At 43.4% G+C, this 24,394-nt stretch overlaps 1 long non-coding RNA gene across 1 annotated transcript in view; it reads left to right on the forward strand.

Moving 5' to 3' along the window:
* The first annotated feature begins 381 nt into the window (after window positions 1-381).
* The window catches only part of LOC120381280, a 210,881-nt gene continuing 186,868 nt past the window's right edge, over window positions 382-24,394 (forward strand). The window contains exon 1 of the long non-coding RNA XR_005588005.1: window positions 382-860. This is a non-coding gene — a long non-coding RNA (uncharacterized LOC120381280). The remainder of the gene's footprint in view (window positions 861-24,394) is intronic.

Here is a 24,394-nt window from a genome sequence, read left to right on the forward strand (position 1 = left end):
TTTGAGAACTGCATCTAGATAATGCGGAATCTCTGGCAGTCATAAAAGAAGGTAGGGCAAAGGTTTATGTTGTATTAAGGGCAGTTGGCTCAAGGCAGGAATGGGAAATGAGTTGCTCTTGTGCCTTCCCATTTATTATCTCAGTGATGGGAATGGGGGTGGGAAAAGGAGCCTCTTTCAAAATGGAAACTTCACCTGTTCACCACACAACAGCTGTGAAGGAGTTAGAGGCAGAGAGGGGCCAATTAACTAGCTAGGCCAGAGCTGAGGTGAATTAGGTGGCCTAAGAAATCCCCTGAATGATGACTGTGCCCAGCTGAGAAGGAACAGACAGGGCTAGGATAAAAATAGGATGTTGGCAGTAGAAAGGGTTATGTGGACAGTAGTTTGCAGTCACTCCCTAGGAGAAGGGAGGTGTGTTTGGGATCTACAGTGCTAAGTAGCCTGCAGGTGCACCCTATGAAGAGGGAGTTTGAGCTGGTAAACCCAGGGGAGAGCCAGAAGGTAGGGCTGATAAGTAAGAAGGAGTCCAGTGAAAGCACAGCAGGGTCTGAGGGAAAACTGGCAACAGTTGCAGATATAAATCCCTGGATTAGAACCTGGAGTAGTGGGCGGGCCCAGGTTCCCCTCGCAGTCACTGGGGAAGTGGCACAGATCAGGCAGTGGAGCATAGACTGCCTAGGACAGTTGTCCAGAGAGACTTTTGTTAACCTGAAAGGGGAGGACTATAGTGACCTGGCTGAAGGGCTGAATCATGAAGGAGCACCCTGAGTCAGAGAGAGAGCAAGGAACTAACAGGAGAGGATGTCACACCTGGAACCAGCTAATCCCCAGAGCAACCAGAAGGAGGTGTTCCAATGGTGAGTGGACCCCATGACAATGATGTAGACTTCCTTTCATGCTGGATGGAATGTTTGTCTTTCAGCTGGTGGAAAAAACACTCCAAATGGAGTAGGCTTGTTAGCACAGTCCCTTATCATGTGGTTAAACTGGCTGCTTTAACCCACATCCCCATAGTTTGAAGAAAACTAGTTCAACAGATGAATGGAAAAGAATTTTCCTCCTATTGGCTGAGTTATTTTCCAACTCCCCAAGCTGAAAATGGCCCTAGCATACATCACTCATAAAACTGTTCTGCAGGGGCAGCCTAGCATGATCTGTCATATATCATCACAGAGTGCAGAGTCATAATGCTTTAAAACTGTGTACTGAATGTTGGGTTTTTTTGATTGACCTCGGTTTGCATCTGTTCTCTATACTCCATGCAATATTGTGCTCTGTGTTTTCAGGAAAAAATAACAAAGCTGATGAAAAGTAAGTGTGTGTGTTTGTATAGAGAGATTTTTTTTCTCTCCCTCTCTTTCTCCTTTTATGCACACAGCAAAATTAACTCTGTACATATTATATTGGATTATTAGATCATGACTGGTTATGTCTAGCTTATTTAGAGGAGGATCTTCAGGAATTCACTTGATCTGGTTTTGGCTTTTGATACAAAACTGAAACTCAGGCCTACATTCAAAATGTTCATCTAGTGTCACAAATATTTTGAGAGAACTTAAGTCAGTTTATGATCTTTTTATTAAAATCCTGAAAAATCCTCAGGTTTATTTGCATTGAGATTTTGAGCTTCAGTTCAAACCCAAAAAGATAGACAGTGAACACAATGTTCACATGAAGCAGCACATTTCCCAGAGCTGTATTGCAAGGGGGTTTCATATCTCCTTAGCATGGGCCACATCTAGCAGAAATATTGTCTCATGGATACCTTCCCCTTCCATTCATGATTCCATGGTCCAACTCCCCACCCAGCGAGATCGTGTTAACACTTTTGTGGCAACTACAGCAAGTCCTTAACATGGAACAGTAACATTAGGAATGGAATTAGTGTGTTGATCATTGGCTTTTGCTGAGATATGGCACCTGGAAATGAGGAGAAGAATGCCAGTACTATGTAACCAGATGGTTACTCAGCCACCAGCAAGTGCTCTGAGGGCTGCTAGTGCACGTCAGGTGTCTGGTGGAGATTGGTCATGAGTTTTTGAAAATGAGCCCCTCATACATGGGTGTTCAATAGTAAGCCCTGATCTACACTATGAGTTTAGGTCAAATTTAGCCGCATTAGATTGATTTAACCCTGCACCCGTACACACAACAAAGCCATTTTTGTCAACTTAAAGGGCTCTTAAAATCGATTTCTGTACTCCTCCTCGATGAGGGGATTAGCACTGAAATCAACCCTGCTGGGTTGAATTTGGGGTAGTGTGGATGCAATTGGACAGTATTGGCCTCTGGGAGCAATCCCAGAGTGCTCCATTGTGACTGCTCTGGACAGCACTCTCAACTCAGATGCACTGGCCAGGTAGATTGGAAAAGCCTCGTGAACTTTTAAATTTCATTTCCTGTTTGGCCAGCATAGCGAGCTCATCAGCACAGGTGACCATGGAGTCCCAGAATGGCAAAACAGCTCCAGCATGGACCGAATGGGAGGTACTGCATCTGATCACTGAATGGGGAGATGAATCTGTACTATCCAAACTCCATCCCAAAAGACGAAATGCCAGAATATTTGAAAAAATGTCCAAGGGCATGAAGGACAGAGGTTATAACAGAGACTGGCAGCAGTACCGCATGAAGCCTCTCAAAGAACCAGCAAGGCAAATGGCTGCTCTGGGTCAGAGCCCCAGACATGCCGCTTCTATGATGAGCTGCATGTCGTTCTAGGGGGTGCCCCTACAACTACTCCACCCCTGTGCTTCCCTCCTCCCCCACCCCTCCCGGGCTACCTTGGCAGTTATCCCCCCATTTGTGTGACGGATTAATAACGAATGCATGAATTTGAAACAACAATGACTTTATTGCCTCTGCAAGTGGAGATCAAAAGGGGGAGGGGAGGGCAGCTGGCTTACAGGGAAGTAGAGTGAGCCAAGGGGGCGGGTTTTCATCAAGGAGAAACAAACAGAACTTTCACACCGTGGCCTGGCCAGTCATGAAACTGGCTTTCAAAGCTTCTCTGATGCACAGCACGCCCTGCTGTGCTCTTCTAACTGCCCTGGTGTCTGGCTGCGCGTAATCAGCGGCCAGGCAATTTGCCTCAACCTCCCACTCAGCCATAAACGTTTCCCCCTTACTCTCACAGATATTGTGGAGCACACAGCAAGCAGTAATAATGATGGGAATATTTGTTTTGCTGAGGTCTAACTGAGTCAGTAAACTGCACCAGCGAGCTTTTAAATGTCCAAAGGCACATTCTACCACTATTCTGCACTTGCTCAGCCCATAGTTGAACTGCTCCTTACTACTGTCCAGGCTTCATGAGCCATGGGAGCAAGAGGTAGGCTGGAGTAGGTGTGACCACTTGATGCTGCTGACTGGGAGAGCAGCCTGAGGCAGAAGCCTACAGCTGGCATGATATTTCAGGCAGGACTGAATCTCTATTAGATGAAACTTAAAGAAGAGAATGACCTGGAGTCATCCCCATTTTTGTCCAGGCGCCTCCGATCAACCTAACTGAGGTCAGCCCGGAGCACCCTCGGGACGATGATGATGGCTAGCAGTCGTATTGTACCATCTGCTGTTGGCAAGGCAAGGCAAGGCGATGCTGCTGTGTAGCACTGCAGTGCCACGTCTGCCAGCAGCACCCAGGAGACAGACGGTGACAGTGAACTGAGCGGGCTCCATGCTTGCCTTGGTATGTCATCTGCACGGGTAACCCAGGAAAAAAGGCGAGAAACAATTTTTTGCCATTGCTTTCACAGAGGGGGGCCTGACGACATGTACCCAGAACCACCCGTGACAATGTTTTTGCCCCATCAGGCATTGGGAGCTCAACCCCGAATTCCAATGGGCGGTGGAGACTGCTGGAACTGTGGGATAGCTACCACAGTGCAATGCTCCGAAAGCCAACGCTAGCCTTGGTACTGTGGACGCACACCGCCGACTTAATGCGCTTAGTGGGGGGACACACAATCGACTGTATAAAATTGATTGTTAAAAAATCGACTTCTATTAAATCGACCTAATTTCATAGTGTAGACATACCCTAAGTTGGATACCTGCCAAAGCAAATGGCTAATTCTGAATCCAAGGTGTCACTTGCACATGCATTTGCCTGATTTGTATGTGCAATCATGGTGTTAGTTATGTGATTGCATGTACTGTACATAGTTTCATTCATGACCTTTCAAAAGATCAGCCTCAGTGTGTCACTGTACTATATTCCATACACAATAAATGGAGCAGAACAATGGCTTTTGTTGGCTATCAGTTTAGAATCTCCTGACAAATTGAAAGTATCACTTTGCTCATTTTCAGTGTGTGTTTAAAAAACAAACAAAAAACAAAGTAAAGCTCTGAATTTCTTTGCCACCCTGAGAATGTACTGAACAGTGCTTCAGCTGGCTTCAGTTTTTAAAAATTGTTCATTTAATAGGCATATTTTTATCTTTAAGCTATTTATAAAGCCCTGTGATTGTGAGATGCCTTTGGGGGGAAAATGAAACCAGTGTTTCCTGTACAGAGGAAGGCCAAACCTTGCTTTGGTCTGTCTAGTAAGACACACATAGAGAATTGGATGGATGGAAACATTTAATAGCAGATGTCTTTAGTGGGTTATAATTAATACTGAGAGTTTTCTTGTAAGTTTGCCTGCTCTTGAGTTCATAAAACTGAGAAATTAGAGTAATTTTCAAACAGATTTTCTAAATTGTTTGATTTTTTTAACTCTTGTGACTGGAAAAAAAATTGAAATGACAGTTGTCTTGAAGATTCAGATCTGTGAATATCAAGGAGGAGGAAGAGCTGATGGAGTTAATAGCAGGAAGAACGTGGGAAAACTCAAAAATCCCCTTTTGTAATTTCCCCAGCATGGAAAGAAGCTCTGTTCCCTCCTGAAATGGGTACTGATGCATGAACTTTCATTGAGTAATGTAAGGAGACACCAGTAGCCCCCAAGCTGGAGACGGTAGACATGAAGTGCTGAGGGGTCTTGTGACATTCCATATTCTTTATGGAAATATGCTTATGATATGGATATGACATAACTGAGATATACGTTATGCAAGATGGGTCTTGTAAGGTATCATCGGTAAGGCTATGATTTACTGAATGTGATTATCAATTTGTAGGCATGTATCTAAAGTTAGGAATATGGACTATGTAACAACTGGATGTGTATTGGGAAGACACCCACCAGACAACAGGTCATCAAATTTGGTGGGCCATCAGGAAGGAACAAGAAGAGCATGACGATACCAATCTCTCTTCCCTCCTGGGAAGCATCCAGGGATGTAACTGTGGCACTTCTAGGTCACATAATTGGTGGGGAGGAGGTAAGAGGCTGTGCATACCTTCCTCCACATTGAGGGAGGAGGCAGATTTCATTATATATCTTTGGGTCTGCACTCCAAGGGAGGTGGACACCTGAATGCGGGGGCAAGTCCCTTAAGCTGAGCCTTCCCAGAACTGATCTCAGTGTCTGTTTTGTTCTGCAGTTGGGTGTGGCTTTGCCTGTATGTGTGCTTAATAGCTTGGCTCAACAAGACCGGTACAAAGGGTGCCCAGGCTGGCATAACAGGCAGGCTCAGCAGTATCTCAGCACATCAGCTGGTGTGCTAAGGGGGACAACTCTTGTAAAGAGTGTCTTACAGGGAAAATGAAGAATTGTGTGCTGTTATAAATGTGGTGCAGCCAGCTAAATGCAGCACTGCATGCAATAGGATGCAGGCTTTGCGTTGACCTGCAGCTGTTGCATGGGAATCTCTTCTTTCATTTAAAAAAAATAGTCAGTTTCTAGCTCTCATGGCTGGTGGAGAAATGCATGGAAATTTGACCTGAAGACACTCTAAAGCCCAAAGGCAAACAAACTGAACTGCCTGCTTGTTTGACTTGAAAATGATGAGATTTAAGATAATGTCATGGATTTTTTAAATTTATTGGATGGGGAAATCTAACTCATGGTTTTTGATTGCCTGGGGTTGGAAATAGTGTAATGTAGCCATATCACCCATGTGAGGTAGGGAAGGATTATCACCCCATTTTGCAGTGGGAAGTTGAGACAGAGATATTGAGTGACTGACTCAATAGCCACATAGGCAGGAATGGAACCCATATCTACTGAGTTCTAGTTCACTCCCTTAACCATCAGACCACCACCTTCCACTTAACAGGAATCACTTTGAGACATTTTCCTTGAAAATCTCCTTCCAACACTATATAGAAGGATATGTTTGTTACGCTTTATTTCAGGCAGTTTCTGTTTAAAGGCAACCTCCTTCATTTCTCATTAATCTCAGGGAGGAATGCAGAGTAAGAGGGCTCGGTCAATATGCAGCTGACTAGATGAGGCTGGGAAAATTCCTTTCTGGGACCCTGCTGGCTGGAGGTAGGAACTATGGCTGTATTAAAACTCTCCTCACTGGAGCAGTACCCAATTATACAGCCTTTTATGATGGCTGGAGAGTGAGACAATTATTACTGGAGAGAAAGCATTGGCTTCTGTCTTAATTTGACAGTAGACAGGAATTGATTATAGCAGACTGTGTGGCGACACCATTTTAGAAGGGAAGCTTGTTTTGCATTTAATGAACTGCAACTTTTGATTCAGCTTATGAACCCTTCTTGAACATATTTCAAAATTCTACAGTAGTGGCCCCTAGCTCTGCAGTAGACCTTGTGACCAGTTGTATGGCACTTTGCTATAAAAGAATATATATCGTAGGTGGGCTAAATGCAAAGCATTCAACTAAGGGTTCACATACAGTTGAACCCAGGTCTGATATTTTTTCACAGCTCCTATTTTTCAGTGCCAAAACTATTCTGAGTTTTCTCCATCTACAGATACGCCATGAATGCAGAATATAGTGTTGTTCCTCAGCTGGGCAGTAAAAGATTTTGAGTCCTTGAAGCGGGCTAGTTTCCCATTAGTAGAGAAATGGGTGCTAAAAATTGTCCCAGAACCTCTGCCTATGATTTTAGAACACTCTTCTCTTTTTGACCCTAACTCCCTTAAAACACAGTTGTTGTCTCCTCCCAATGTCCCCGAGCTTTCTACCTGGGAGATATGCATTACATTAACCATTACATTAATATCAATGCCATAACAATGATATTTTATTTTCTTGTGCGTGCACACACACCATACCTACATACCAGATCTAGGTGGATCTTTCTCTTTATTTATCTATCCTCCTCACCTTGGTGTCTCAGGACCTTTGCAAATACTGCAGGAAAAAAAATCACATGAACACTTGCTCAAATTTGTACACAAATTCATTCCTGTATCCTTTCCACCAACATTTGAGTGATCAAGTTTTACTGACTGGAACTCCCATCTGTGGGCACAAATAAGTATTCATGTAAATATGGAGGCACCGGGGAGAGAGTGGTTTTGATGCCTAAAGGCAAATCTTGACCTTCCTTCAGACATTGGGCATTTTTGCCAGTGACTTGGGGGAGGTGGGGGCAGGATTTCACCCATGATGCATTGGGGGGGGAAAACAAACAGTTATTACATATCACCAAAACATCAGACACTAGTTCTCAGAACAGGCACAAAACTGTGCAAATAAAAACCAAAGGTGAGATGAACTCTTGTGCAAAGGGCCTTCACAAGATAATGCACCATTCTAGGGTATATCTACATGGCAAAAAACAGCCACAAAAAACAAAGTCTGTAGACCTGGGCTCGGGGACTCAGGCTCATGCTACAGTGCTAAAAAGAACTGGGTTGGAGTGCTGGTTCTGGGTCGGGATGTCAATGGTGTTCAGAGTTTGAGTCCAGCCTGAGTAAGAATGTCTACACGGCTATGTTTAGTGCTGTAATGAGTGCCCAGCAAGCCAGGATCTGTAGATCCAGGCTCTGAGACTCACTATCATGGGTGGGTTTTTTTTTTTGTAGTACCCTAAAATCCTCAAAATAGGGCTTAAGTCGTATTTAAGTGGTAACTAATCTATAAGTTTGTGCAGTGCCTCTGCACAGAGTTGAATTTCTCCCCAGTGAAGAAAATTGTGGGATGTTAGAGTTTACATTAGGCATCTGTGAATTTTGGTTCCCAGGGTAGTAGTTAGAAAAATACTCTCAAACAGCACATGCTGGGTTATAGTCTGCAGTTTTCTTTGTGGGTACTAACATAGAGAATCCATGATGGCAATAAGACTTTTATTGCTGTAAGTATTGGATGAGTGCATTACTCACACGGAGTGAAAAGCTCTTTACAAGCAAGTGGCAACTAAAACCTCTATGGCATAATGTACCATCATGTATTTTGTGCATGATGCATATTTTTCTTAGGTTTCTGTGGGAATTTTTTAGCCTTTCCCTGATTTTTTTTCTATTCCAAATACTTTAATTACTATGGAAACAATGCCATATTAGAATGGGTAGGGTGTAGCACTGTTCCCACAGTGCACAATGAAGTCAATTTATTCCATGGTTTGCAACTTATTTTATGACTGGTGAATTTGGGGCGGAGGAGATCGAGGGATACAGGCAGGGAGAAGCCCTTCTCTCCTGGGTTCAGACACAAGGAACCCAGAGCTGTATATGCTGTTTGGTGAGAAGGTGGTGGGAGCACAAACTTGTAAATAAAAGCACCGGTGGTTTCAGAACCTGAGGTTCTCTGCATGACTTTATCTGAGCCTAGCAGAGGCAGGAGCCAGGAGGGCAAGCTGTGCTCGGCTACACATGGGGGTTTATCCGGGATCCTGTGCCAGAGCAAGGGTTTGGCAGCCCGTAGATGGAGGAGACCCTGCAGTGGCTGGTGAAACAGGAGGAAGAAGTGCAAAATGCCATGCAAACCTTTCAACAGTGCCCCCCAGCAGGAGAGGCAGACCTTGCTTAGCGGGCAGGCCAAGCAGCAGAAGAGCCTGCAAGACTTTATAAAAGAACAGGTCACTGTACAGCAGCAGCTCCTACAGAGAAGGGTGAGTCTCACAGTTGGAGATGGTATTTGGGGGCTGGGCCTGGGACTTGGTAAAATGAGCCTGGCAGATGATCCTGTTGCCTTCCTGGGCACATTTGAGTGGGTAGCCATGGGAGCAGGTTGGGACAGGGCAACCTGAGCCCTGTGGCTTGCTCCCTACCTGGCTGGTGAAGCCCAAGAAGCCTATATGGTCCTAAAGCCAGAAGCTATGATGCGGTGAAGGAAGCTGTCCTAGATTGGGTGGGGCTATCCACTGAAAAATACCACCAGTGGTTCCGGGTGGCAAAGTAGATGGGTGTTTGAGGTCCCAGGCGTTCATCCAGAAAGTACTGGACTGGGCCACCTGATGCCAAGGCCTGATGCCCAGAAAGGGAGGGGGGAGATTATGGATGCACTTGCCTTAGAGCAGTTTTTACATGGGCTCCCCGAGAACATAAGCATTTGGGTGTGAAGGCACCAACCGAGTACAGCAGAGGCAGTGGTGAAACTGACAGGGGAGTACTTGGAGGCAGACTTCTCCAGGATGGAGGGGTGCCCCTATAAAGAGGAGGCCACTGGGAGAAGAAGCAGGGAACCCCCCCCAACTAGGAAGGGTCCCAAGAAGAAATGGAGACCAGCCAGGGAACTCCCACGGTGACCAAGACAATCTGCTGACAGTGCAGGCAACCTGGACATCAAAATAGGGACTGCCCAGACATGGAATGCAGTTTCACCCAGTTCTGCAGGTGGACCAACATGGGAGGGCCAGGGAAAGGGAGGCTGCTGTCCACCATTCCCCTGATGGTGGGGAGGAGACACCAGCGTAGCCCAGTGGATACGGCCTCAGCCTGCTGTCATAAGGAGGGGGCTAGTAAAGCCCAAGTAGGTGATTCCTGGAGCCAAACTGAGTTTGGAGTGCATCCACCGGGATAAGAGGCAGTGCCCAATGGCCCAGGTGCCCCTGGAGGTCCGGGGCTGGTTCTGCTCAGGATGCAGGTAGGGGTAGTAGAGAATCTTCTATACCTTGTGGTGGTGAGAACTGAGTGGCACCCCTTCCCAAGAGGGAAGTGAGGTTGGGGAGGAAACCCATGATAGAAAAGGGTGGACACTCTCTGAAGAAGGACTATGAGGTCAACAACTTTAGACAATGGAGCCTGGGCTGGGAAGGACCAGAGGAACAAAAGATAGAGGAGGTATCAACCCCAGGGCCCTCGGCGGAGCTAAAGGGCCCATCGGAACTCCCTGTTAGGGGACACCCGGAAGACAAGACCAGGTCCAGCTTGAGGCATTTAGGGAACCTGAAGTCCTGGGTGTCCAGAGGAGAGCTGGGGGCAGCCCTGAACCCCTTTCAGAGGCGAAGGGGGGAAAGGAAGGAGGATGCACATGGGTGTGTGAATGTTGTGAGGACCTGTGGGTGGCAGTGGAGCTATGGGGGCATATACCTTGTATGCAATGTGGCGTCTGCAGGTGGGTTATGGTGGAACTCTGCAAGGAAGACCTGTCAGGTCACCGGTAAGATGATGGAGGACTCCCTCATAGGGGCCCGCCTGGCAGGGGGAGAGGATGTGGATGGGTGAACATGGTGGTTGGAGAAGGGGGGGAAGGTGTGTGACAGGGTGCTGAGCAGAAAGGCTGCAGGATCAGTCCCCTGCCATGCCAGCCCCATTTATGTTTCTGAATGTAATTACAACAGTCACCATATATGGGATGTGTATGGGGTGGGGGATATGTAACTTGATGGAGTGGTGTGGTTTAAATCCTTTAATTGGCATTTGTTTTAGGCTGGACATCTTATGCACAAATTGATATTTTCATTTTGGTCAAAGTTTTAATATCTATGCAGGTCATCCCAAGTGAATGGAAGTAAAACCTTTATGCCCCATTTCCATCATCAAATGTTTTGTATATGGCACATATTTTAGACACAACATTTTAAAGCCTTAAGATATTCCAAATGTCATTGGGACAACTTTTGGTATTCTGGCACCTGTAAAGACTGGCAACTTAAGTACCATGAGTACAGATGAACAAGCTGGTGTCTGTTGATAAGGAAGTATAAATAATTCCTTCATAACAACCTCTACGAATGATCTTAAAAAGTTTTCTGTACATTATCACAATATCTTCTGGCAGTAGAAGCAAGTGCTGTGCATCCCCCTCGAAAGAAAAGTAAGGATCTCCTCTGGTCAACTGTATAATGCTCTGGTTTTGAGCTCTGATGGGTCACAAGTTATTGGCCCTCAAACATGCCAGTGATGCAGAACTGAGTATTGCCCTTTAGACCTTTGGCAACCTTAATCCCTTCCCGTTTTCTTCGGATGCATCTAGAGAGCAGCTGGGAGGTGTAATTCCCAGCATGGATAGCCATACAGACTAGCTCTACTTGAGCTAGTGTGCTAAAATTATCATGGCTATGCAAGTGGTGGTGCAGGCTAGACACCCAACTGCAATCCTTCCCAACCCTTGGGACCTGAGGTATGAGGCTTAGCCGTCACATGTGCCACCACAGCCATGCTGCTTTTTTAGGTGTTGGCTTGATCTGAGCTAGCATGTGTAAGTCTACCAGAACTGGGCATTAGTCCTCCCAGATGCAGTGTAGACATACCCTCATTTTGTTCCAAGATACTGCTGGTCAAAAGGTGAAAATTCATAGGTTGTGGTTTTTTTGTTTGTTTTCCCCAAAATTTACCAAAATTCCATAGTGTAAAAATTTAGAAAAAATTAAACCGATCAGGCCAGAAGTCTGGGTGGGACCTCTCCATGCCTCAGCCCAGCTAAGTTAGCAAAGAACTCAAACTTCATTGTGCTCATCAATGTGATATTGACACTGATCTGTGAACTGGTAGCACAGAAGTACTGGGTCAGGAGTGAAAAGTGGTCCCATTAAGTTCTGGTGATTAGTTCACGGTCTAGCTTCAGTTAGTGGAAGAGAGTGGGGGGCGGGGGAGTGAATCAGATGGAACAGATTTTCCTTCCTAGCAGCCAGATTAATGTTGCTATCTTGAATTGTCATTTCATACTTGACTTTAACTCAGTGGCTTCTCCCGTACCTCTCTTCAGCTTTAATATCTAGGTTTGTCTGATTTTTTTTTAAACTGGGTTATTTGAATGTCAAACTTTCAATAACACTTTAATAGAGGTGTCCATTAACCCATCCTAAATTACAGCAGAACATCTCTGGAAATACATGTGACATCCACATGAATACCAAATGAATTCATTAAGATCAGTGGTATTACAATGAATACCAAATGAAATCCACAGTGATAGGCATGTCTCCTTTCAACGAGTAATCACTGGTATTCCTGCTGGGCTGGTCAATGCATCAGCTGTTTGTTTCCAGTGATGAGAGATGGCCATCTAGCTTTTGGTTAGATAAACAAATGACACCAGTAATCACTTAGTTCATGGCTGTAACACCTAATAATCAGGCCTTGATATCATGCACACTAGCAGCAGGGCTGCACTTTGTATGCATAATGAATCCCAAACATTTCATAAAAAAGGTGATAACTTTCTTTGACCACTGAATATATTATTTATAAAAGCTCCTCTTCCCCTCCCCCCCCCCACCTTTGGCGATCCTGTTATCTTGTGGAATACACTTAGATTATGAGGTCTCTTCTTATGCATAATTTATAAAACAATTTACAAGTGATTTATTTTTAGCAATACGATAAAACATGGTGTGAAGGGTTTTGCCAACAAACACACAGACTGGCTTGGGAATAATACGAGGGGACGAGCCTGTGGTCAAGTCAAACTTGTTTTCATGCCCCCCACCCTCAAGGTGGACCTTAACCCTCATTTACATAAAGCACAAAATATATATACACACACAAAGCCTTTTTTTTTTTCTCACTAATTTTTCCCTAAAACTCTGTGGTGCTATGTGGAGTCACCAGATGGCACAATTATGGATGGGCAAATAACTACTACTTAACTGAATGTGTGGGCAGTTAGATCTTGGGCAGGGGGGCATAAGGCTGTAGTGCCGTTCTTAGAAGTTGTTTGCTTAACAACAGTCATTTTTTTTGCTTTTGTTCTTCGCTGCCAGAATCTAACTGGAATCACTTCCTAAATTCAGAGCTGCTGCTGACTGAGTGTGACCTCATCAGCAAAGTCAAAATGTGACATGGTGTCAAAAATCTTACCCTGTAATGCAAAACTTTGTGAGGAGCAGGTAGGAAGCATTATCTGTACTCTTACCAGAGGGTGGTGGTGTTTCAGAAAATTAATAGAATATCTGGGCTATGCAGATAACCAGTGGGCCAAAGACGACATGGTAGTGGCTTGCTAAACCAACAGAAGAACAAACAGAGAATGTCATCGTGAAGGTGAGAGGTGTGGCTCTGGTGCAGCATTACAGCTTATCTTCAGCTACTGGAGCATCAGAGATACGCTAGTTACTGCTTGGGTTGTGTTCACCTGGGGCACCTGGTTGGTGGATGCATGAAACCATGGATCCACTAGTCCTCCTCCAATTCCCATTTGGTGGCTGTGTAGGGACCTCCCACCCCATAACTGAACACCATAATGCAAACCCTCTACCCAGCCTCTTCAGATTCTGCAGCCTGCTGGGCAGAGTTGGCTCTTCTGCAGCGCCACACTCTGCAAACATAGAAGAGAGAGCAAGAGTCACCTCTTCATCACTAGAAACTGTCACAGGGACTGAGAGGAACCTGCCTCCCGTGTGTTGGACTGCTGAGAGCTGGCTCTGCATAAAATGTAGTGAGCATATGTGACTGTGGGACACTGATGAATTGCGCTCTATTGTTCCTATTCCTGGTTTCTTCAGGGAGAGTTTGGGAAAAGCCACTAGTTCCCAACTGAATGAGAATTCTCACGTGTAGCTGCCTGTTGGAATCTACATGTGGTGGCTTTCAAAACCAGCTACAGCTGGCTTGCACCCTGCACAGTCATTTGCACCTGTGCAACGCGAGTGTGAAATGCTACAGACTCCAAATGCTGGTGCTTTACCATTATGCTTGGATAGCATTTTTTAACCTGCTTAGTACAGGAACGCCTCACTCAGGGTACGCCTACACTACCTGTCGGATCTGCAGGTAGCGATCGATCCATCGGGGATCTATTTATCTGAGGATCTGCTGTAATGTAGAACTTCATCCAGCTTTCCCACCTCCCAGATGCAACTTGACCTGCAGCTCCCAGGCTGTCACTAATATTTCCGTTGTGTAATCCTGGCCTTGAAACAGCTCAGCCCTCCAACTCCTATGGAATTAACCCCCCCGTAATCTATTTGTTTTAAATTAGTATCTACAAAGTTAACTCCTCTCATGGCCCAGGCTTTGATTTGGGGACATCCGCCCTGGAAAACAGGGAGTGCAAGCACCGCTCCCCTTGCATCCAGAATTCAACAGAACTGTCAGATAACACATGAGAGATGGTTAATAATAAATTAAAAACATTGCAGCCACAGGGAAACTGCATCTCTCCCCTTCCCCCCGACCTCCCCCTCTCTTTTGCTTTTTTTACCCCATGGGCTTAATCAGCATCAAAGAGTAACAAATCCAATAAAATGTTTCCCTGAGCCAGGAACCAGCCTGAACTGGATACACACATTTTCGCTCTCTCTCTCTGTCTCTCCCTGACTGCCAGCCCATTTTCAAAACAGCTGACAGTCGAGGGGAAAATAGAACAAAGAGCTGAGGAATGCTAAATCACAGAGACACCCCTTCTATTTAATAGTTCTTCTGTGCTAGCTAAAGAAGGCCTCTTTCTCCCTCTGCCCACTTTGCTTTTACCCCCCTAGGACCTGCAATTGGGGGGTTGGGGCCTGCTACACTTTTCCTTTTTTTTGTTTAAATTGACTTCAAACAAAATTGCTATTGACATGATATGTTGGGTCATTTCCATGCAAACCTGCTGGTGTTGTCAAGAGGAGCTGCAGTAAACACCTGTTGGAGTTACACCAAGAGAAACCAGTATCACAGGTGGGAGCCATTCCAAGGGACCCTAGAGATCCAAGAGGGAACAGGCCTCTGATGGGGTCTAGTTCACTTGCCTGCCACTTCCATTGTCCTGTGCAAATATAGAGTTGAGGATCCTTCAGCAGTCTTCTATATAGAGTGCCATTCATCTTGTTTGGAGGACTGAAGTAGGATACAAGGGTGTCTGGGATTTGTGCTGGCCCTCTGCCCGGGGCTGAATTTCACCTCCAGTGCATAAAGCATTTGGGAGGAAAGGTGTTACAGAATTTTCAGATGATCAAGTAATTCTGCCACTGCACCAAAATGTGTTTTCTCTCAGAAGAAACCCTCATCATCTGCCACAGCTCCTTGAATTCTTTTTATATCACAAGAGATGTCTGTTCTATTAAAAGATCTGGTATGGTTGGCACTATGAAATAGCCAGACATTAATGAATGAATTCTGAATTACCACAGAATTCCTATGGAAATCCATATGACATCCAGATTATAACCATAATTATTTAACCTATCAATTATCATGATTAATGCTATTTTAATGAATTGGTTGCAAATCATTTTCAATTCCTACCGTTTTCATTGTGAGCCTATTCATCATGGCAGACTCTTTTGGTTATAAAGGGGATGTCAGATGTTGTTCTGGGGCCTCATCTATATTTTTAATAGACATGAGCCAGACACTCAGACTTGAGGGCCAGATTTAGATATAAAGAGCTTCCCTAAAGGCCAGAAGCTCTTCAAATGTGGAAATCCAGATCTGGCACACTGTAGAAAGAGGCCCAGATTGTGAAGATCTGAATCTGATGCTGCTCAGGGTTTGCGAGATGGGATTTCATGCTAGCCTCACCTATACACGTCTATAAAAATAAATAAATAAACCAAACTGTGAAATGTAGAATCGACATTCTTCTTCTGTTTCTTTATCTGTATTGTGGTAGCGCTTAGGAGCCCTTGTCATGGACCAGGACCTCCTTGTGGTAGGCGATGTACAATCACAACCAAAAATTTAGCCCCCGCCCCAAGGATCTTGCAATCCAAGTTCCTTCCTTCCCTCTCCCCAATCTCAGACACATCCTGCAATCACATGTGTGGAGGCCAACAGACATCATAGCAGCTTTGCATGGGAGCAAGGGTCAGAATGAATGTGTCTGATTACAGGATTGAGGTCTTAGTTTGCAAACACTGCTCTTGAATGGAACTTGAATGTGCTTAATTTCAGTGTGGAGTTCATTTATTCCTGGTGAGTATATGCATGCCTTTACCACTTCTGTACACTTATTAGTAACCTGATTAAGAGAGGCAACTGTTTAACTTGATGCTTAGACCAAAAACCATAAGTCTGGCATCCCTCTTATCCTAGGTGCTGAGAGAATCTACTAACTGCTCCTAGAATAATCCAGTAAACCTAAAAAACTATGCTGGTGTTATATACAGCTACACTGAACACTAATGGGAGATGTAGCCGCAATATGTAGCGATTTGCATTGCAATCTATTTATTGCATATGACACCGAATTGGAGTAGTACACAGAGCATGTTCTGTTATACTGCAGGGAGTCAGTGCGTTTGTGATCAAGGTTGTGATAGCTTGATGGGGGAATCAGACAACAAAAGAAAAGGAGTCGGGGGGCTGGAGGCTATGGGAGAGAGAGAATCTTAAATCTTTAGAGTTTTATATTGAATGGAGAATATCAAGATCAAGAACAATGACAAGGAATCTAATCTTGTAAAATATATCCAGTTACAGACTGAGCTTCAAATATGTTTAGTACCACAGTAAATTTAATCAAATCAGATTTTAGTTACATATATATTTATTAGATTTACAGTTGAGAAATAAAATCTGGGGATACCTACTTACCACTAGATATAGTTGTTACATTGTACTATGTTACCTTCACTCAGTACATCACAGTTGATAGGCTGGATAGTTTGGAGTGTCCCAGCGGAGACAGTCTTAATAAATCATTGGCTTGCTTGCTTGCTTGTTTGTTTTTGCCATGTGGAAATGTGCTATTTTATCAGTAGAAGCATGTTCTCACAAACAGAGTTACTCTGTGTTGTTAGGGAGATCAGGTGTCTTTCTCTACTTTGGGTCACAGCTAAATAGAATTGAGCTCTTACCCCTCAGCAAATAATTTATCCAAAAATTTAGGCCAACATTTTGAAAAACATGAGTTGACAATTAGGCGCCTATATCCATATTAGGATGCCTCCCTGATTTTTCAAAGCTCTGAGTGCCTAGCTACTGCCATGGATCTCTTGAAGGAATCTGTGCACCCAATTCTTTAAGTAACACAGCCAAAAGCCGTGTGTGTCTGAAACAGGTATATTTAAAAATTCAAGGAAATATTTGTGGATCTGTTTTGTTTGCTTTGTGGTCTTCATCCAGCTCTATTGGTGATTCGTATTTATTTCACATCTGTCATGAAATCTCATGTCTTTTCCACCAAAAGATAGTGAGGAACTAGAGCAAGTTCTTAACAGAGACATGGAAAAAGGTGTAGCATTCAGGAGCTAATCAAGTGCAGCACTGCCAACTCCAAACATTCAGAAATCACAAGTCAGACCCCCCAAATCAGGAGATTGGCTTAAAAATCATAAGATTTTTTTAAACTGTTTTTTTTATTTGCCTTCTGGTTTTTGAATCTTTATGTGCATTCAGGTTCATATTTCCAAGATCTTATCAGCAACCAGGAGAGCTAGAAATGTACCTTTCAAAAAGTAATTAATTAAAGCCGAGGTTCTCATTAGAGGTGGTTGGAAAAATTCTGATGAAACTTTTTTTCATTGAAATTTGCGAATTTTATCAATCAAAATGTTTTATGAAAATAGTTCAGTATCATGAAACTTCTGATAAAACCCAGGCAGGTTTCCTGCTAACTCACCTGCTTGGCATGCAGCTGTGGAGTCCAGGGCCACCCAGAGGATTCAGGGGGCCTGGGGTCTTCGGCGGCGGGAGTCCTTCCGTTCCAGGTCTTCGGGGCACTTCGGCGGCGGGTCCTGGAGTGAGTGAAGGACCTGCCGCCGAACTGCTGCCAAAGTCCCGGAGCAGAAGGAGCCCCTGCTACCGAATTGCCGCCGAAGACCCAGAGCTGAAGAAGCTCCAGGTCTTCAGCAGCGGGTCCTCGATCTGGGTGTGTTCGGCGGCACTGAAGGACCTGCTGCCAAAGACCCACCGAAAACTCTCATGGGGGCCCCTGCGGGCCCGGGGCCTGGGGCAAATTGCCCCACTTCCCCGCCCCCTCCGGGAGGCCCTGGTGGAGTCTGGGCTTCTAAGATCCATGGCTCCAGGATTGTCTGCCTTGCAAACTACCTTGGAGTCCAGTATTCCAGGGTTTCCAGTCTCCTGGCTTGCTGTCAGCCTGCCAGGTAGGCTACCAAAAACCCAGGATGTTCCAGACTCTGCATAGTTTCTGGCTGCCCACCTGGCAGGCTGTAGTAGGGCCAGGGACATAGAAACCCAGGTAGCTGTGGATTGAAATGGACATAATTCCTATCAGTTGCACTGTGACTCATCACTGAATAGCCGTGATGAAACTGACCAGACTCTTGTTAACTTGACAACAAGAGTTTTGTGAGTTTTACAGCTAGTATTCAGTGGTGGGCAGCAGTGAAACTGACATGAAGCATGTTGATTTCATTTAGGAGCTGCCAGGGCTTTCTGGGCTAGCTCAACAGCAGCTTGCTAGGCAGACAGCTGGGGATCCCAGAGAGCCTAGTTAGTTTGGAATCGCCACATTTCAGTGTTTCCAAAATGAAATATTGTGGGGTTTCATTTCCATTAATTATTTTTTTAATCTTTTCAGCCTAATTTGGGATAAAGAAAATTCTGAAAACTCCAAACTTCACAGAACTGAAATTTGGTTTCCCAGACAGCTCTAATTCTCATGCCCGAAATGAATGGTGTTTGTGACAGTTTAGACGCTACGAGGGGAAACCAAGTGAGAGGCCTTTGTGGAGTCACCTGTCTCTCTTGGTTAGAGTAAGGCCCCCACCACCTTAAACCCATCAACATGTGAAAGTATTTTATAGCACAAACCGTAGGGGATTTCACTATGATTAGGAAGGTGATGGCTTGAGCTTTCCCAAATGAAGCACATCAACATTTCCTGTTACTTGAAACAAAGAGACAACTTGCCCCTTTGTGATCATGGGCAGGGGAGGTGTTGTTCAGTCAGGAAACTACCAGAGGGTGCTGGCCTCACTGCTTTCAGCTGTGAAATCAAAACATGTGAATGAGTCAGTCTAGTGGTTGAGCTCTACTCACTTTGAGGCCCTTGCTTTGATTAAATTCATGTGTCATTTTCAAAGGTCCATGTTTAGTTTGGTTTTAGATCATGCTTGCATAATTAGTTTATTTAAACTACGTCTCCTGTTAAATCAGATTTTGCCTGTAGACTTAAGTACAACTATGTAATAAGATATACCTATTAAACAGATGTTGAATCTTAATGACTATGTTCTTTACCATCATTTGGAATTGAACATCTAATAACTAGACTGTAACTATATGCATCTCTTTCCATTTAATAAGATACTATAGTAATATAATTATAGTAATATGGGTTGTTATAAGTAACTTATTCATGGAAATCCACCAATGTTTATACAGTACAGATATATCAAATCGTCTTGAAGGATAAGAGGTTTTAGCTCACTCATTCTCTACCAAAAGCAAATGTTATCTTCTTGCAAAAGATACTTCAAGGATTTCAGTATGTGTTCTATCACATCACTTTTTGTCCATATAGGTCACTTCCTTAAGCAGTTACTAACTGACTCTAAGCTATGTTTCCCAAGTGATGTTAATGGGGAGCCTATGAATCAGCAGTACAGAAAGTCCTCATAGGGGAAAGAAAACTTATTTTTATTTGTTGGTTTTTAGGTATCCTTCTGAATTAATAGGATTAATAGCAAACTTAAAAAAAAAGCTTTAATGAATAAATATATACTCAAGATGTGTGTGAGAAATTGTGTGCCAGCCTTGTGCATGTGATATCTGTGATTTTACATGCAGTTGCATGCACAACTTGCACAAGTACATGCTTTGCATGTATAATTACATCTCTAAATTGGCCATTCATTTTGCACATCCAGTTGAATCTTTTGTCAATTTTGTCTGCTATTCTAGGTACTAGAGCTTCAAATTCACTTCAGCTTGTAATTATCTGCACAAATGTTTGTTTCATATCCACTTCCTGTACCATGTCTATGCCATAAATGTATCCTGGTTATACCTTAAAAATATTCCTAGTGATGTATGTATATGTATGTATGTGTGTATATATATATATATATATATATATATATATATATATATATATAATGAATAGGCACCAAATAGCCCATCAAACTAGAATTACATGGATAACTAAGTTGACAGTATTTAGGACTCTGCATTTATGTCCCAGTTCAGCAAATCATAAAATTTAAGGCAGAAGCGACCCCAGAATCATCTAGTCTGACCTGTATCTGACAAGGAACTTAACATCACCCAGCCATCTCCATGCCAAGCCCAACCACCAAAATTAGAATGAAGTATTCTAGCCTTTAGGAGGCTAAACATGCTTAAAACCATCTCTGTTCAGCAAAGCACTTGAGCATGTGTGTTCTGTGTTAAGCCTGTGTTGCTGGATAGGAATGGACCAATGAACTGGGGTCTTAAGGACAGACCTAGCATTCATTGGAGTTGATGGAAAGATTTCCATTGAGTCCAATGGGCACAAGGCACGGCTCAAAATGAGATTTGGGGAGGGGCAGGTGGCATAAAGACAGACTTAAATAGTCTAAATGTGTTAAATTATATCTAAGATGCAGGTTCTGTTACATCCTGGTCCACATTCTAAACACATTTTTAGAAGCATTATGAATTTAGAAGCATATGTACAGTGTAACTCTGGGCTGCTAATATGTTAAAGCCTTGTAAGTCTTAGCAAGTACAAGTTACAATTCTGGTATTCTGTCTTTTTCCAAAAGGTGAAAAGAATTTCTTACAACTCTCCACATTCTGTGGAAATGTTTGCACAGCTCCATTTAGCCCTGTCCAATGGGACTTTCCAAATTCCCTATTATCTCATAAATAGCTCATTCTTCCTGGGAATCTGTCAATGCCACTAACATAATATTGCCAGCTTAAAAGTCTCAAAAATGCACCCAAAATTCCCCTTTCCATCCTTCCCCATATTACTCAGAAACCAGAAGCAAAATTGGCTTGATCTTCCTCGCATGTACACCAGTTATACACCAGGGTCCATCCATTGAGTTTGGCAAATTAAGACCTGACTCCACTGGCTTTTTTTCCACTGTTGTAGCTACACTGACTCAAACCTTTGGTGTAGATCCACAGCACTTGTATAAAATAGGGCTTGTACTGGTTTGAATTACCTGATAAATAATTTTTACTGTGTTTGGTATAGTTTCATCAGTGCGAACTTCTTTGGTTTAAACAAGCCCTCATTCCCTATTTACACTGAGAGCAGAATTGTGCTTGATGTTTCTTGGTTTCATTATGCATTTGATAGGGTTTTTTTCACACACAGTTAGTAAAGACAGGAATTGCAAATACCCACAACTTGGTATTCAGCTCACTCTTGAAGTTAACAAGTAGTTCAAAGATTAATTACCATGAAGCTTGCAGTTCATAGATTCTATTATGATACAGCTCAAGGAAAGAACAGGAAAAAACAGACTATTAGCCCATGATTATGTGTTAGTGACCATGTGCTTATGGTACATGATCTGTAATTCGAGAATTGTTTCATAATTTTCTTTTTTCCCCTTAAACAAAGGCTCTATTAATTTTTAGGTAGCTGATTTGTTTGTTAGATTTTAGTCAAATAGCCATGTTTACCAAGTTATTATTTGTAACACATTATTAACACTTAAATAGAATCTGGTTAATTCAATTAATCCTCCCAGTAACCTCATGAGATCAGTGTTGCTATCCTCATACTACAGATGGGGACACTGAGACACAGAGTGGTTAAGGAACTTGTCCAAAACCACAGAGGAAGGGGCCAGTCCAGCAGTCCATTTGAAGTCAGTGGGGGTATTGCATTGTAAGATCTGCAGGATGACACCTGGAGTGAGTGTCAGAGCTCTGATTAGAACTGAGTCCTCAGCTCCCACTCCTGTACTCACTTTAAGCCACTGTTGTTCTAGAATAAATCCATTAGGACTAAATAAAAAGGGTCGGGAGAACCCACTTGCCAGCTTTTATATATCCCAGCCTATTTGAAGACCTCCCTTGAGTCCCTGACCAAATGGGAGCTCTTACCAGCGTGAATTCCCTGATTCTATAGTTTTCCCCAGCTAACAAGGGAGGGCAATATACATAGGACAGAGCAGGTTTCTATTCAGCCGCGGAGAAAGCACTTGTGAATGTTGCAGGAAATGAGATCTTAAGTCAGTGCATAAAACAATCTAATCCATCACAGCCCTTAGAATGGCCCCTCATAACTCAGGGGCTGTCATACCCCTTTGTGTGCATGAAGGCAGTTGTGGAAGAAGTGACGAACTGCGCACATATTCTGCTAAATCCGTTCTGGCAGCTGAGGTAATATATTTTCAATGCCAAGTCACATAATTTTACTTTAGCTCATTTGACTCCAGGCTACAAAGCTATTCCAGAAAACAAAGGGATGGTGTTTGAATAATGAATAATAATGAATTTAATTCTGTGGGCTTGTGCTGGGCTGGAGCCGGTAGGAGGTTAAATGCTGATCAAGTAATGCAAAGTAAAAGTTTTACTCACAAAATAGCATTATTTTACACCAGTAGCCTTGTCTTTATTAGACTCAGGTCCCACTGGACAGCTGCACTTGGCACCCAGGGAGAAAGCTGATGCAGCATAAGTATGATTTGCTGATTTGCACCTAAAACATAGCAGAGAATTAGTCACAATATCTCTTTTTCCCCCCCCTCTAGTTTTCTCCTTTGTTCTGCTGTTTCCTCTTGTTCCTATAATATTTGTGAGTCTTGGCAGTAGATGGAACCTGAGCACATCCACACCCAGTTGCCTGTGTGCTAACAGTGGCCAAGCAGTGCAGAGTGGTCATTTGTATGGATTCACAAGATGCCCTGACTACGGATGCCAAAATGCATTACAAGAAAAGGTAGATGAAAAGTTCATGTGTTCAGGACAAAGGCTGTCTCTCCCTATGTGGCTGTACAGCGCCGAACGTGTTAGCATATTGATGGGGAGAGGGATTCCCCATCTAAACGGACACTGTCAAAAAGTCTGGAGAGAGACTTGAAGATATGTTGTTTATGATGAAGAGTATATTTTGTAGACCTAAAGGGCAGTTAGACACCCAATTCCCATTTAAAGTCAACTCCTCTTTGCATCTTTGAACATTTCCCCCATTATTATAATAAAATGTGTCTTACAGAAAACTGATATTAACAGAAATGCTCCATTAAATCATTTACAAAGTCCAGCAATTTGCCCAGATACATTTTAGCAATATGAAATACTGTAAAGTGCTAAGTATGGTTGCCTGGGAGGTCTCATCCCCGCTAGAGAGGAAGTTAGCACATACATACACACAATTGTGTCATTCTCTGTGGTCCTCTCACTGTCACTGTAGATATGTCTTTGATCAGATGCTCTTTCCTATGATCTGAGCTGCTTCTGCTGAATCCAGTGGTGAAGTCATCCTCTCGTATTTGTAACATCACAGAATAGAGCCGGGGAGATCTTTGAGATGTCACAGATTCAACATAATTCATGGTAGGATCCCAGAGAAGAAGCAGATCAATCAAGCAGAGAACCCACCTGTGATGGGGTGTACAAAACCCGCCCCAGGTGAGAAACGGTTAAAGAGCAGCTTCAGGCTAAGGTATCTCTGACCTGCTGCATCAGCGAGGAATGCGAATGTTGGAGGAAAAAATCCAATAGAAAAAACATACTTGGGTCTTAAAAGTTATCCTACAAATGCTGTGTATTTTGCTAATGCTAGGGCACTAGAAAGGGAACTAATTATAAACAGAAATGAAATGGGCCCTCCGGCATTGTATGCATGGGACTCCCACTGAACTCAGAAGAGCTCTCTGCTTGGAAAGCTTGTAAGACTGTGTCTGGTCTCATGGGTCTGTTTTTATATTCCAAGTTGCTTGCAATGAAAGAGTAAACAAACAGCATAAATGATGATTTTTTTTAAATTCTCTTTTAATAAGACACAAGAAAGGATGCTTGATTATTTAAAAATATACGACCTTTAACTTGGCAGTGTCATCTTCAAGTCTGCTGAAATTTAAAGTTAAAAATTAAATTTAAATTTTGCTCCATTACTTAAATCCTCCTAAAATTTTCTTGGTTTCCATTAGTACAAGCAGCTCAAAATGTGGGTTCCCCATGTCACAGAAAAGAGACATGGTAGCTTCTTTAAAAATTATTTGTTTAACACTGTCATGGGACAATGGTAACAAATCACAGAGTTGTTTTCTTCCAACCCTGAACAAGGAATTTCATTATAATCAGGAGAACAGTTATTTCTAAATTCTGTACCTCTCCCTGTTTTACTCTGGAGCCTCTGCCTAG

The sequence above is a fragment of the Mauremys reevesii genome, linkage group 13 (genome assembly GCF_016161935.1).
Source record: "Mauremys reevesii isolate NIE-2019 linkage group 13, ASM1616193v1, whole genome shotgun sequence".
NCBI classification, from domain to species: domain Eukaryota; kingdom Metazoa; phylum Chordata; order Testudines; family Geoemydidae; genus Mauremys; species Mauremys reevesii.